The following is a 14,019-nucleotide window of genomic DNA, read 5'->3' on the forward strand; positions in this document are numbered from 1 at the left end:
TACTAGTATGTTTTTGGAGTGTGGGAGGAAACCAAAACACCCAGAGGAAACCCACAACCCACGCAAGCATGGGTAAATTATACAAACTCCACACAGATAAGACCATAGCCGGGAATCAAACTCATGACCCCAGTGCTGTGAGGCAAAAGTACTTTTTGTTTTGTAACTTCTGAAGGCGGACTAATCATGCTAATTAAGTCTTTTCATGTGAAGTGACCAACACAGCAGGAGGTCGCTACCTTTCGGACCTGTAGAGGTTTTCTTCCTATATCTTGGAATCTGTCTGAACAACGTAGACTCAGGATGCAATACAGAAAATTTAACACCCAGTTTTAGGAAATTAAGAGATTGATGTAAATTTTGTTAAAGCTTAAATTGCGTTAGCTCCACGTTTAAAGGATATATTATATCCTAATGGTACTTATTAAATGTGATTTATGAGTCTTTGCGGAGGCATCTTGGATCAGGGGGCAGTGTTAACCCCAGCTAACATATTTGTCAGAATGTATATAAAAATGGCCCTGTGTGACCATATAATGTATTTTTTTTCTATCTGTACCTTTCTGGATATCATTAGTACCTCAATCTAGTGTATGTAACAGCCATTTTTAGGACTTCCTGAGCTAATAAAAACCATGGCTTAAGGAATCTGCCTTGACACCTACTTACCTGCTGAATTCCTGTGACCACAGATTAGACCAATATAATCCATTATCCGGCTGTTCTAAGGTCGGGACCCAGCATTCCTTTATCAATGCTCTGCCCACTTCCTTGCATGCTCTGGTCAGTGTGGTAGGCCAGTGGGAACCATCCACAGCAACCCTGATCTGAAGGCAAGAGGTACACTAGCAGTGAGAGTAACCCAGAAGGATGGAGTTCTAGGTGCTGCTAAGGAGAGCAGTGGTGGTGGCAGCAGCAAAAGCCTCTCCTACTGCAGTTAGAGAGTGCATTCGGGTGAAATAAAGGGGACAGTGGCAAGGGAAGCCCAGCCGGTCTCCAGAAACACAACAGACAGGATGACGTAGGAGGTCTATTCTGTCACAATGATATAACAATATAAAACAGATGGGTTATAGATGGCGTAAAATATCTGTAATAGATCATTTTGAGTTGGCTTAATAAAAGAAACAAATATTGTAGTTGCCAACAGAATCAAAACACATCAGAAAGACCAAAAGTTTTGACAATTGGTACATTGGTATGTAAAGTCGATGTATCCTGAAAATGTGGCACTCTTATTATATTCAAGGTCTATTTAGTAGTTTTTCATACCATTACAGATAAGAAACACTTGGACATATCTGTGCTAATAAATATATATGTGTTTGTATGTAGGTGTTTGCAAATATACAGTATATACACATACTCACAATTCTCTACTTGCCAACCATAAGGTTGATAAGGATTTTGCAGTTGTTGTACATAATGTGTTAGATTATGATTGTGAGGTCAGGCGCCACTTGGCAGTTGATACCTGTCACCAACTTTCATATGATTCAACTAGAGAATTTAGATTGAAACTTGATTCCTTGACTACTATGGATTTAGATCAAGGTTGGATAACTACTCAAACTTATAATTATTTAATAACACAATTTTCATTATGTGCAATATACCCTGCATACTTTACTTAATAAACATACATCTATGGACCAGTCCCCTGGGAATCCAGTCATATCAGCTTGCAATTCTCTTTTTTAACTAATAGCTCGTTATCACCGACATGTAAACATGTAAACAAAATTTAAAGTTACCTCAAATTTATCTCCTTAATAATAATACCACCTTATCTCTTGACAGTAGTGAATGCAAATTGACCACTATGTATTTTTCTTCATTGTATACGGTTATACCACAATATGCAGGTATTAATGCTGTTAGGATGGCACTTTCTCAATGGCACCAGGATGTGCCTCCAGTTGAATTTTAATTAACCTTCTTGAATTAACTCTTACTTGTAATTATTTTATGAATTCTGACCGATACTGTTTGCAGAACATAGCTATCTTCAGGTACATGATATGGACAGATCTATTGCTCAGCTGTCTATAGGTCACCCAGACTGGAGCTATCTTTACCCTGCCAGATACATAAGATTAACAGGACTAACGGCTATCCACTGACACCAGAACGCATCTGGTGTCAGTGGATCACACATATGCATCACACATATGCATCACATTTATTGCCGGCGATATTGACTGCGGGGGCGGCTGCCAGGCCTACCGGCAGGCCCTAACAACTGAAATTCGGAGTGGCCCGGGGGGCTGATGCCCCCCTGCCCCCAGGCCCAGCCCACCCCTGCCGGATGGTCGGTCTTTTGTTAATCATCTAAAACATGACTAGTGTGTGCGCATTAATCGTCCGAGCAACTGTAGATAATGTGTCAGTCTGAGAATTCTCCAGTGTGTGCCTAGCCTTAGAAACATTGTATCTGAAGTATGAATGCATAGGTATGTACCCAGTTTAATTCACAGTATGCAGCATTTTAAGAGATAAAGTGCTACAGCAGTTTCCATTGGGTGTGTCAGAATTAGGGAGTACTCTGAAAGATTTAACTGACAATATTTGTAACTATTGCACTATGTCTTACAGTATATCATAAGAGAGTTGAAGGTTAAATCAGCCAAAAAATATTTTTCACTACCTCCCCCCCTATTTTAAATAATGTGATTTATGAGGTCCCATACCAGGGACCCGGGTATTGCAGAAGATTTGAAGAAATGTAACTGTCTTTATCCGCCATTGGCAACTGACTGAAGAAAAAGTACTAATTTGTACAAGAGACCCTGACTGCATAGAGACATGTTTCTGTCCAATCAACACCTGTGTCAGAAAGTAATGAAAAGCAATTCTGATTCTCCTGAATGGAGAAGGGTACCTGTCTTGAAACCCCCTCAGCTCTGGAGTAGGTTAGATATAAAAAGTGTTTTTAGAGTCAGCATTTAACTCGGTTTATTGTCTCTTGTCAAATCTGTAGCATTTATATTTTAGAATAGCTGCAGATTTATGATAGGTATTGATGCTACATTGACAAATATGGTTGTGGTTACTGTACACATTCAATGACTCTTAAGATAGGTGATACAAGTTATTTTATTTGGCTTTAGATCTCTAATTAAAATGTTGATAAACATTATGTTTTTATTGCTTAAAAGGACTAGAAATCATCATTCAGAGACACTACATGAACAGGCAGAATTTCATAGTTAATGAAAGTACTGAGCATAAAGCATCAGGGCTCACTCTACTTCTTATGAATAATTCAGTGCATGTATCCATTATTAAAGCCAGTTACTTTACCACAATGATTTCCAGCCAAGGAAATTCTGGCATCAGATCTGACAAGTAAATTGCAACATGGCCAATAGCTCTAATAAACCTCTATCCCCCTAGGGCTCTATTCAGAGGACACATACAGCCTGTATTTAAATATAGTACACTACATTCTTACAGACAGAACTGCTTATGTTCACATGTATACTAAATCTTAAATGTGTACAACAAAGAATTAACTATTCAGTCACACAACTAATGTTTTGTATAACACGCAAAAATCATTAAGCTATTATTAAAATTTTAAAGTTTAACTGTATCCTGGTTTGAAAACATTTCAATGCGTTCCATACAAAGTTAGAATAGTATATCACATGAGATGGGTGTAAATGGGAGACACATGATAACTATTACCATAAAATCAATATTGCCATATGCATTTTACTTGTATGTATGTATGTATGTTTTTTATTTATATATGGCAGTAATATCTAGGAAAAGTTTCCTAATATAATGTTTAATGTTATATTAAGCATCTTTAGTGTTTTAGTGTCTTTGACAAATTGATAGTTTCACCGAATTGCCAACTTTTTTGATCTCATACAGCCATTAACTATTATAAAATATTTCTCTGAATACAAGCTGTGTGACAGGAGTGCAGGAAAACAAAAACATAAATGTCAAAACTCAGCTCTACATGTAATACTAAGGGCTAGCAGTTTTTATAGCTAAATGCATATAGATGGGTTTGACACTCGAAAACACTGTTTCTTGTATCACCATAGCTACAGTATTTGCGGTTCGACTAGTATTCCATTTGCGTTTAGTTTTAGTATCTCACAAGTCCGGATGTACATTCGTTTGAGTAGCGTATCTTGCATTATTCTGCACTGCGCAAGCCCAGAAATGGACGTTACGCCAATGAACGCAATTGCTGGTAATTCAGATCCGCGCTCATATGACAATTACAACCACTTAAGACTTGAGTGGTGGACTAGCATAGACCATGTACAATAAGATGGTGTTAACACAGATGTAGCCAATTCAAGTTCTGTGTTTATAGTAAGTGTGCTTGTTTTCAGCCTTATCTTTTACACCTGCCACAGGTCAGTTGTAAATGCCGGATGCTAGTGATGCAAATGATGACAAAACAGCATAAACTTTAAAAATTACACCTCTCAGTAGCTATTACAGAACCACTGTCTGCATTTAAGATTTGTTTACAAAGCGCATTGTTTGAACTGTACGCATTTACTTAATGTAAAATAATTGATGGGGAAAAAATGGGTTATATTTGAAATACTTTATTATGTTGTTAGCAGTTGTTGTTTTATTTTATTTTATGCTATATGTGCATACAGATGTGAAATTATTGTACATATGCATGTGAGTATACTTCATTCTGTTATGTGCGTCTACAGAGCGTATTTCCACCCATATTCAAATTGAGACACATCTTTAGAAATGCTTTGATTTGAATGTGGACAGAATTATACTCAAGTTGCTTGTTGTTTTTACACATGTACATTATGGCCAATTTGCATTCGAAATCAGGCCGATAGTATTATATTTTTTATGTTTAGGATGGGAAAATTCATTGTGCATCCCTGCAGTGATCTCCAAATGCTAGTGAAAATGCTGGTAGTAAATGCATGTAAAATGTGTTTATGGCCTAAGTGTAGCAGTCAAAGCATTTGGTCACTTTGGTTACAGCATGTAAGTAACCTATTTTTCTATATTTACTAGTATTATGATCACTAGATTAATATCTTTGTAAGTATACGCATATTTCCATTTTTCTAATCACCAATCTAATGAATGGGATATAATGCACATATATATGAATACAATGGTATTATTGAAAATCAAGTAGCCACGCCCACAAGGCAGGCTTTTTATATTGAATAGGAGGTTTTTCTATGTAATGATCATTGCACAATCTTGAAAATGGTTCCTGTGACCTTAGATGTTGGTATTTTACAAGGTGTACAACTGAATAAAAGACTGGAAACTAACGTTTTATCAAAGGAATACAGGATACTCTGATTTACATGACTTGGGACAAAACATTTTTTCCAGAAATGGACTATTGAATATATTAGGGTTCAAAAGATATCATGTCATGTGTATTATTCTAGTAGGACAGTTTAACTACAAATGAGTCAATCACATAAACGGTTTAAAATAATTGATACTGTATATATGTTTGATTATCTAAGGGTTTTTAGCAATTGTATTTAATTGATTTAATTAATTTTAAATTGTTTTTCTAAATGATTTATAGTTCCTGACATGGGCAAAATCTAACACATTTAAAACCCATCCATGTTCCATTGTCATCTCTAAAGACCTGATTGAGGTACCTTAGACAAATCCAAGACTTCTACATATTCTCAATTTCATTTATATCACAATGAACAGTAGACAGTATTTTAGAAAGTGCATTTTTATTTTAATATGTCTTTGTGACCATTTGACTTTGGAACACGATCCAAAGAAGTTAACCTGGGACATCAAAGCAATTATATAGCCTTGGTGTTTCTCTCTTCATTACTTTTTCTGCCTTTCTTCATTTTCCTTTCCATTTCTTCCTTTTGTCACCACTAATCTTCTTTTTCTTCTGCTGCCATCACTCTATGCTATCTGCACAAATACAATTGCTTTAGAAGAAATCAGGTATTGTATTTCTTTGCTGAAGTATGGAGACAGCCACAATACAAGGAAAAACATTCAATTAGTAAAATTATGTGGCAGAGCTGGTGACTAAATGATGCACACTTGTCAGGTCACATCATAAGATAAATGCAAAAATGTATGAGGGCACAGTGGCTCAGTGGTTAGCATTGTTGTCTCACATTGGGGGTTCAATTCCAACCAGGGCCTTACCTGTGTGGACTTCCAATGTCCTCCCTGGGTTTGCTTGGGGTGCTATGTTTTCTTCTCCAGTCCTAAAACATACTCATAGGTTTATTAGTTTCTGACAAATATGGACCCTAGTGTGTGGTAGGGAGTTTAAACTGGAAGCTCTTATGGGACATGGACTGATGTGAACGATTACATAGGACAGCAACTGAGCATTCTCAAAATGGCTGCCTCACCACCTGAAAAATGTGTAAAGTACTTTGAGACCTAGTAGAAAAGTGCCATAAATAATACAATTATTAATTTGTTATGTTCTGCGTGTAATTTGCATATGTTTACTTTGTCTGCAAGCCTGTTTTTGGTCATATGCTTTACACTACAGTGTTTCTGATTTTTCATGGCGGTTTTGAGCACATTTGAGGCGGTTAGGTGATCTAACATCAGTGGAGCCCTATCCTCTCTCTAACCAGATTTGGGATCTCTCAGATAAAGCTCCTCACCTGTCCAGTGCAGGGGCACACGGAAGATTTTTATGGGGGGGGTTTTAACCTCCACCGAGAAAAAAAAAAAAGCACTGTACTATACAGCAGCCATGGCGCTGTCAAAGAAGTGTCTGCGGCGGTGCTGTATACAAAACAGCACCGCCGTGGACGCTTCTTTGACAGGTCTGCGGCTGCTATATAGTACAGTGCCGCTATGTAGGGCACTTCTTTAACAGAAGGGAGGGGTTTCTGGAGACCCAGAAACCCCCCTGCGTGCGCCATTGCAGTGATAGTGTTTGCTACGCTGGTTTCTCACATCTGTAACCTGCTTACTTTCCTGTGAGTTATGGCTTTGACCCTGGCGTTGGACATCAGAGACTTCTGGCTCTAACTACTGGCATTAGATAGCGGTGATGCCTGGCTCAGATGACTGGCTTTGGATTTCAGTGACTTCTGACTGACTATTAGCTTTAATATCAACAATTTCTGGCTCTGATTACTTGGATTAAGTACGGACTACTCCTTCTCTGCAGCACACTACAGGTGGTCATATCTTCACTATACTGTGTGCTTACTAGCGGTGTCTGGTCTCACCTGTCTGGACCACTACTTTGTACTGTACTGTGCATACAGAAACCTGCTGGTTGAGCTCGGCCTTAAACAACAGATTGTATTATTACTGTCTTACATGCATACCAGCTTACTGTGCCATTCATCATCTGTGCCCAAAGTACCAAGTGTTTCCTGCCATGCTGCACCATTCTCCATCTATGCCAGTGGCTTATCTATACCGTGCCATTTATTATTTGCATCAGTGACTTTCAGTGGTTTACCATCCTGTCAGTAACCTACAACATTTTCAGCATTGTGACAGATTACATCATATTGCATGGACTACTCTCATACCTGCTAAGTGTTAATCCTGCTTTTGTGATGTCTGCATTCATTGTCTGTATATAATGCACTACTTCAATAAATTTCCTGCTTAGTTCACTACTTCTTCATATCTCCTGTCTGCAGCAACCTAGTATAATTCACTTATTATATTTCAGCTATTGAAGCAGTCCCTTGTTTAACAAATTAAATAATGTGTGTTGTTTAAGCTTTTCTGCCATTTAAGGTGTCTAATACATGCGGCAATTTTGATGACCTGTATTAGACATAACTGGTCCCAAACTGCAGCCGTTATTAACCCAAAAAGAATGTTAATCCAGTCTGTATCTGTTCACTATAAATTAGAGATGCTCACCGACCCCCGTGTTTTGGTTTTGGTTTTGGATCTGGATTAATGTCGTGTTTTGGTTTTGCCAAACCGCAATTGTGTGTTTTGGTTTTCTTTGGTTTTGTTTTGCAATTTGTTAAAATTACAATTACCGGTACATTTTTTTGGCCTAAAATAGCATAATTTAGGTATTATTCTGTACCTACATTATTATTAACCTCACTAACACTAATTTCCAGTCATTTCCATTCAATTTTGACCACCTCCTAGGTCACAATATGATTTTCATACACTTTCAAAGAGAAATTGCTGCAGTTCTTGCCAGTGACAAGAAAAAGGCCATTGTCATGCCTGGGCATAAGACAAAAAATCCACCTCTTAAGTGTGGAATTATTTTTACACAAATCCTGACAACAGTTGTCTAGCCATTTGTAGCATTTTTAAAGCCACACTCAGTAGAGGTAGGGACCTTAACCATCTGGGATCCTCATCCATGTTAGGTAATTTTTCAGCGAGTTCTTGGAAAGCTGTTGGGAAAATCAGAAACTTCGGTTAAAAAAAAATAACAATATGCAGTCCAGTATTATCTGCCTCCCTTCTCTCATCTACATCCCAGCACTAGCAATCTACCCCTCCCCAACACCTTCATCATCAATATCCCCAGAACTAATAATTTACAGTTAAACAATCCTTTGTAAGAGGAAGCAAGTTTGAAATCTGTCACCCAGTCGCAAAGTGGATCACAGACGCCATAAGGACTATGCTTGTATTAGATCTGCGTCCAATGTCCATTAATAATGCAGCTGTTTTTAGACAGTTACTTGAGGTGTTCTGTCTCTATTACCAAATTCCATGACGACACCATTTTACTAGAAAAGCTATTCCTCACCTCTACCAGAAAGTTCTTAAAAATGTAATCATTGGGCTACAAAATGCCATTCTACCCACTGTACACTTAACCACAGATATGTGAGCAAGCGGAACTGGGCAAAGTGTAGATTATATGACTGTGACAGGCCACTGGGTTGGTCCTTCGCCTTCACCAGCAGGGACAGCAGCAGCATGTACCAAAGTACGTCACATTTTTCAGAAGTAGGCTACTCTGTGTATCATCGGCTTCACTAAGTGGCATAGAGCTGACAATCTGATCCAAAATTAAGGGATGTCATTGAAAGATGGCTAATCCTGCTTGAACTCTCCTGAGGATATGTCATTTCTGCTGACGACCCCAATATTGTTCAAGCATTACAGCGGGGTTGAATTCCATCACATTTCCTGTTTTGCACACACAATCAACTTGGTGTTACAGAACTTTTAAAAAATGACATGCAGGAGATGCTGTTTGTGTGGGGAAAAATTTAGGGCCAATTTCTGTTTTCTGCAACAGCATGTAGGAGAATGCAACAGCTGCAAGAAGACTAGCATTTGAGGGGAATGTACTTTAGTCCAGCAAAGTAGTCACCTGTGAAGAGAGTGCAGACACGGTTAGCTTGAGTCAAGTTATTGCTTTAATAATACATTTTGACAAGGAGCTACAGAAATGTAACATGTGACATAAAACAAAGTAAATGTGCTATCTATATTTTAATTGTAGACTAAATACTTAATTTGCTTCGCAAGGATCCAAGACCTATCGACATCTTGTCTTCTTCAGTTTCTCTGGCAACTGCTTGTTGTACAAAAATTTGCTTTCCCAAGACAACCAGTGGTGATGCAGATGATTCCGCACAACATTTTGATATTTGCTCTGCTGTAACAGAATAGGCCAAAAATCGTGACAGCTCTCCCCTAAAATGAACTACTAATTCCATTTTGAAGGACATTATCGGCAATTACATCATAATACACAGACTTCTATGATGGTGGGATGAATTAGTATTGTTTGAGGAAGATTAGCACTGAACCCACCTCTCTCTGTTTCTGAGTGATCTATGGTACAATATAATGTAACTGCAGATTTAGACCAAGAGTGTCAGCCCTATTATTTCTATTTCAGCTATTGCAATTAGCAATGGAGCAATGGAGCTCTTCTCTTTGGGTGTTACCTATAGAACACAGTAGAATTTGCCTGCAAATTCTACAGACAAGCCTGCTTGTCTTCCTCTTCATCAATGACTCTTAGCAATTGAGAACTCGACTTTGGGTGTATATTACACCCAACCGTATTAGTGCAAATTAGGAAAAATACAGTTTAATCCCTGCTAGGCCCTCCACTATTCTTTGCATGTTAATAGTAGGATTGCTTGCAGTTATGGGCAAGGTCACACATTTTTTTGTCAAATCCTTCAAACAAGCCCAGATGTGAAACTTTTGTGGTCTGCCATCTGCGTCATCTCTGCTTGTATTTGGAAACTGCAAATTGGTGCCAGAACCTCACGTGCCAGAATTGCTGCCACTGCTGCCACCCTGCTGCCACTGGCGCAGTACTTACACAATCAACCGCATCCTCATCAGCGTCCTCATCGGCTACCCAAATCTCCCCCGCATCCTCTTCTAATTCCAAAGTGTCATCCTCTTGAGACTGATCTATTTATTGGTACAGGTACCTCCTATATTATTTACCACTCTGGATTCTGGATAGAACTATATTCCCAAGCAATAAATTGGCGCTTTGAGGTGCTATACAGGGCTGGATTTCCTAAATATATCAATATATGCATTGGATTATATGAGACATCTCATTGTTTTTATTGCGATATTATTCTGTCCTGTTTATCACCGCCATTGCCATAGGTGGTTTTCAATTTTATATACCAAGTCATACTGATGATTTGTCTATATGATTGTTATTGGATGATATACTAATATCTTTTATATATTTGAATTAAATATTTTATGTTTACTTATGCCAGTCATTTGATTTTTCATCCCTATAGCTGTTATCTAGTGGGTATATGCGCTGGTTTAATAGTCTTTAATTTAACATTTTTAGATCTGCCACTAATAGAGAAAGGCGAAGGCCTCATTCTTTCTTTGCCTGTGTAGAATGGCATGTTGGCAATATTTTTTTTTATCGGCACATAACGTTTCCTCAGATACACTTCTTTTTCGCTTCAACACGGTAAAAAAAAATTTGTGTGTGTTTTTTTGCCTGACTATGTAGTTTGACATCGACTGGAAACACTACCATCAGGACTGGTGACAGAACCTGGTTGCTGATTCTGCTCATATGTGGACTGCTTTGAATCCATTATAATGAGGCCAAAGCACTTGGAGTGGTAAAAATTGATTTTTATACTGCTGACAAATAGGAATTTTGACAGCCAGAAAAATTAATGCAAAAGAATGGGGAATACCCCAAAAGCACTTGGAGTGCCAGAAATTGAACAAAAACCCTCCTCTATCCTCCTCTTACTGCTGTAACAACTGGTATTAAGATTAGAATGGTATTGAACAGAAACAATAATGTGTCCAATTACTGCTCTGTCCCTGCGCTGATATAGCCAGTGTGACCTAACCCTGCTTTCTCCCTCTGTCAAATGGCGATGGATTACTGTGGAGGCTGGTATTTATGCTTTTCAAATCTCGCGAGAACCGAGCTCAGAAATACGAATACGTCACTATGACGTTTTGCCTCGATTTCGATTCCGAACGGGTGGGAGAGTACTGAGCGTGCTCGGCTCGGTACTCGAGTAGGCTGAATTAGGATGAATTCGGATCTCGGGGAACTGAGCCCTCCCATCTCTAGTATAAAATATCCTATAGCTGAATCTTTCAGATTAAGTGAAAATTATATGGCTAAATTTGACAGAGATTTGGTTGGTCGGCGGTTAGGCAGTGGAGACAGTGTATGGGTGCCATTATATTTTTTAAGATAAATAGTTGACCAATCCTTCAGCACTTATGATTGCTTTTCAATTTGTGACTTAAGCTCAATTTCTCTAAATATATAGCTAGATAGATAGATAGATCTAAGTCTAAAGTGGATAGCTCCATTAAAAACAATAATCTATAATGCTGCAGAAACTATAGCCACAAGAACTATATTTAACAATTGTATTTAAAGTGTATTATAAGCAATTGAAGATGTAAACATGTTAAAATGGTATAAAAAAAACATTTTAAAGGCTTTCATTTTAATGTGACTCAATAAAAAATTACTGTTGAGTAAAAACATTTTAAAAAAAATATGATCGGGATAAAGAGGACACACAACTAAAAAAAATCAAAGATTCATCATTTCTTATGATCAGTAAATTAGTAGTGTAGGAAGAGCCCCCTACAAAATAATGATATAATTATAACAACAACTTAACAGGTTTGATTGTGTTATCATGAAAGCACTGAAGTCAAACATCGTGTATTTGCTTGTTTTCATTTGACCGAGTGAGGTCAGGGAAATTACATTTTGAGTGAATTAGGCCACCATGTAGATAATAATTTCACTGAGCTCTCCTGGGACAACAAGCTTGATTGGGAGAATAGATTTGCAGTCATTTTTCCATGTGTTACAGTGATATATGGATTGTTTTCTATTTGAAGAGTAGAGCTTGATTGCAGATCAAAACACTTACTTTGTATGCCTTCCAGGGAGATAATCATAGCAGATATTTGCACTCTGTGGTCTTTACTTAATATAAGGTTAAATAAAAACAGGACAGTATGGATCCGATTTTTGAAATCAAATTGCTTTAACTAATCCATTGATCAACATTGTTTTATAAAAAAAAATGCAAAAGTTAATTACATTTTTTTAATCATCCTCTATGCATATTAGGGAAACTTTTAGTACTCTGCTATCTCCTATATTTGGAGCATAGCTAAAAAGCAAATATACAGTCTACACAGGGCCTTATATAAAGAAAACAATGTGCGCAGCTGTGCTGTAGCTCATAGCACATAACCTCATTCTAGTTGTTATTTGTCTGGCCCAGGTAAAAAATAAATTTACATATCTGATTGGTTGCTATGGGTTGAGGCACATCTGTACAGTGCTATTTATTTTAAAAAAAGCCATCAAATTACCTTCAGATTAAATGCAAAGATTTGTAAATACAGTGTTCAATAGCTCATTCTTTAAAATGCTAAGTCCATATAATGGTTAGTAGAATATTTTACATTAAACCTAGTGGTACTATCTTCAAATTCACAAATGTAGCCTGCAGCATTTGTGAATTTGACTTTTGAACTTTTTAACAAAATATTTAAAATACTAATTTTTAAAATATGTCAGATTTCAATGTAATCTACATATATAGTTTGACAAACATAATTACTACAAGAACAGTCTAGCACATGGATCCTGAAAGTTCTGATGATCAGGGCAAGATTTCTGGATAAATGTGCACATGAAACATTTAGCTTAGCCATAAACACAACAAAGTAAACTGATTGACTATTAATCTGATACAGTTTAAACCTTTGACAGTCCATTGGTCCATGGAGACAATTATGTTGTCACTCTATTAGTGTATGGCCATAAATTCAATTAGGGAGCTTAAAGTCATTAAGCTCTTTATCCAAACATATAGACATTACCATAATGCTTTTCAATATATATCTTCTGTTTTCTGATATTTTAGTAGGCACATTTTCCTTATGAATCTGATATCAGTTATATTTTTCAGCTTCTTATTCATAATATTCTGTAATTCTTTACCTTATTAATTATTTTTTGGCTTGAAAGTGCAATATTTTTTCTTGAATATTTTGATTGATTTACTTGGACCATCTAAGACCTCATATTTACATGTATAGCATCATATATTCTGTACATATTGTACCAATAATTTGCAGGTATTAGATTACTATCCGGTCTAATATTCCATATTCCATGCTAAGAAATGCATTTAAACCCCAAATTGGATATTTAATATTTTCTGAATGTAACTTCATGAGTTCTGAATGTGATTCTTGCAAATAATTTTCTTAGAAACTTGGCAAATATCATTTGTTATTGCCGATATATTTACTGCTTTTAGTCTTGTATTTATATGAATAACTTACATTGATATGTACTTAGTATAATGATTGTGCATTTTAGTTTTGACAAAGCCATATAAATATCCTCCATATGTAAAATGACTACTCTGTGGCTTTACTCTAAACTCACAATGTTTAACAAATTTCTTTTACTACTCTCCTTTCATGGCTTTATCTTTAGGACTGTATCATCCTTTACCCTTCCTGCAACACACACGTTAGTCGACATAGCCCCTTCATTACTCTACTCACCCA

The sequence above is a fragment of the Mixophyes fleayi genome, chromosome 1, assembly GCF_038048845.1.
Source record: "Mixophyes fleayi isolate aMixFle1 chromosome 1, aMixFle1.hap1, whole genome shotgun sequence".
NCBI classification, from domain to species: Eukaryota; Metazoa; Chordata; class Amphibia; order Anura; family Limnodynastidae; genus Mixophyes; species Mixophyes fleayi.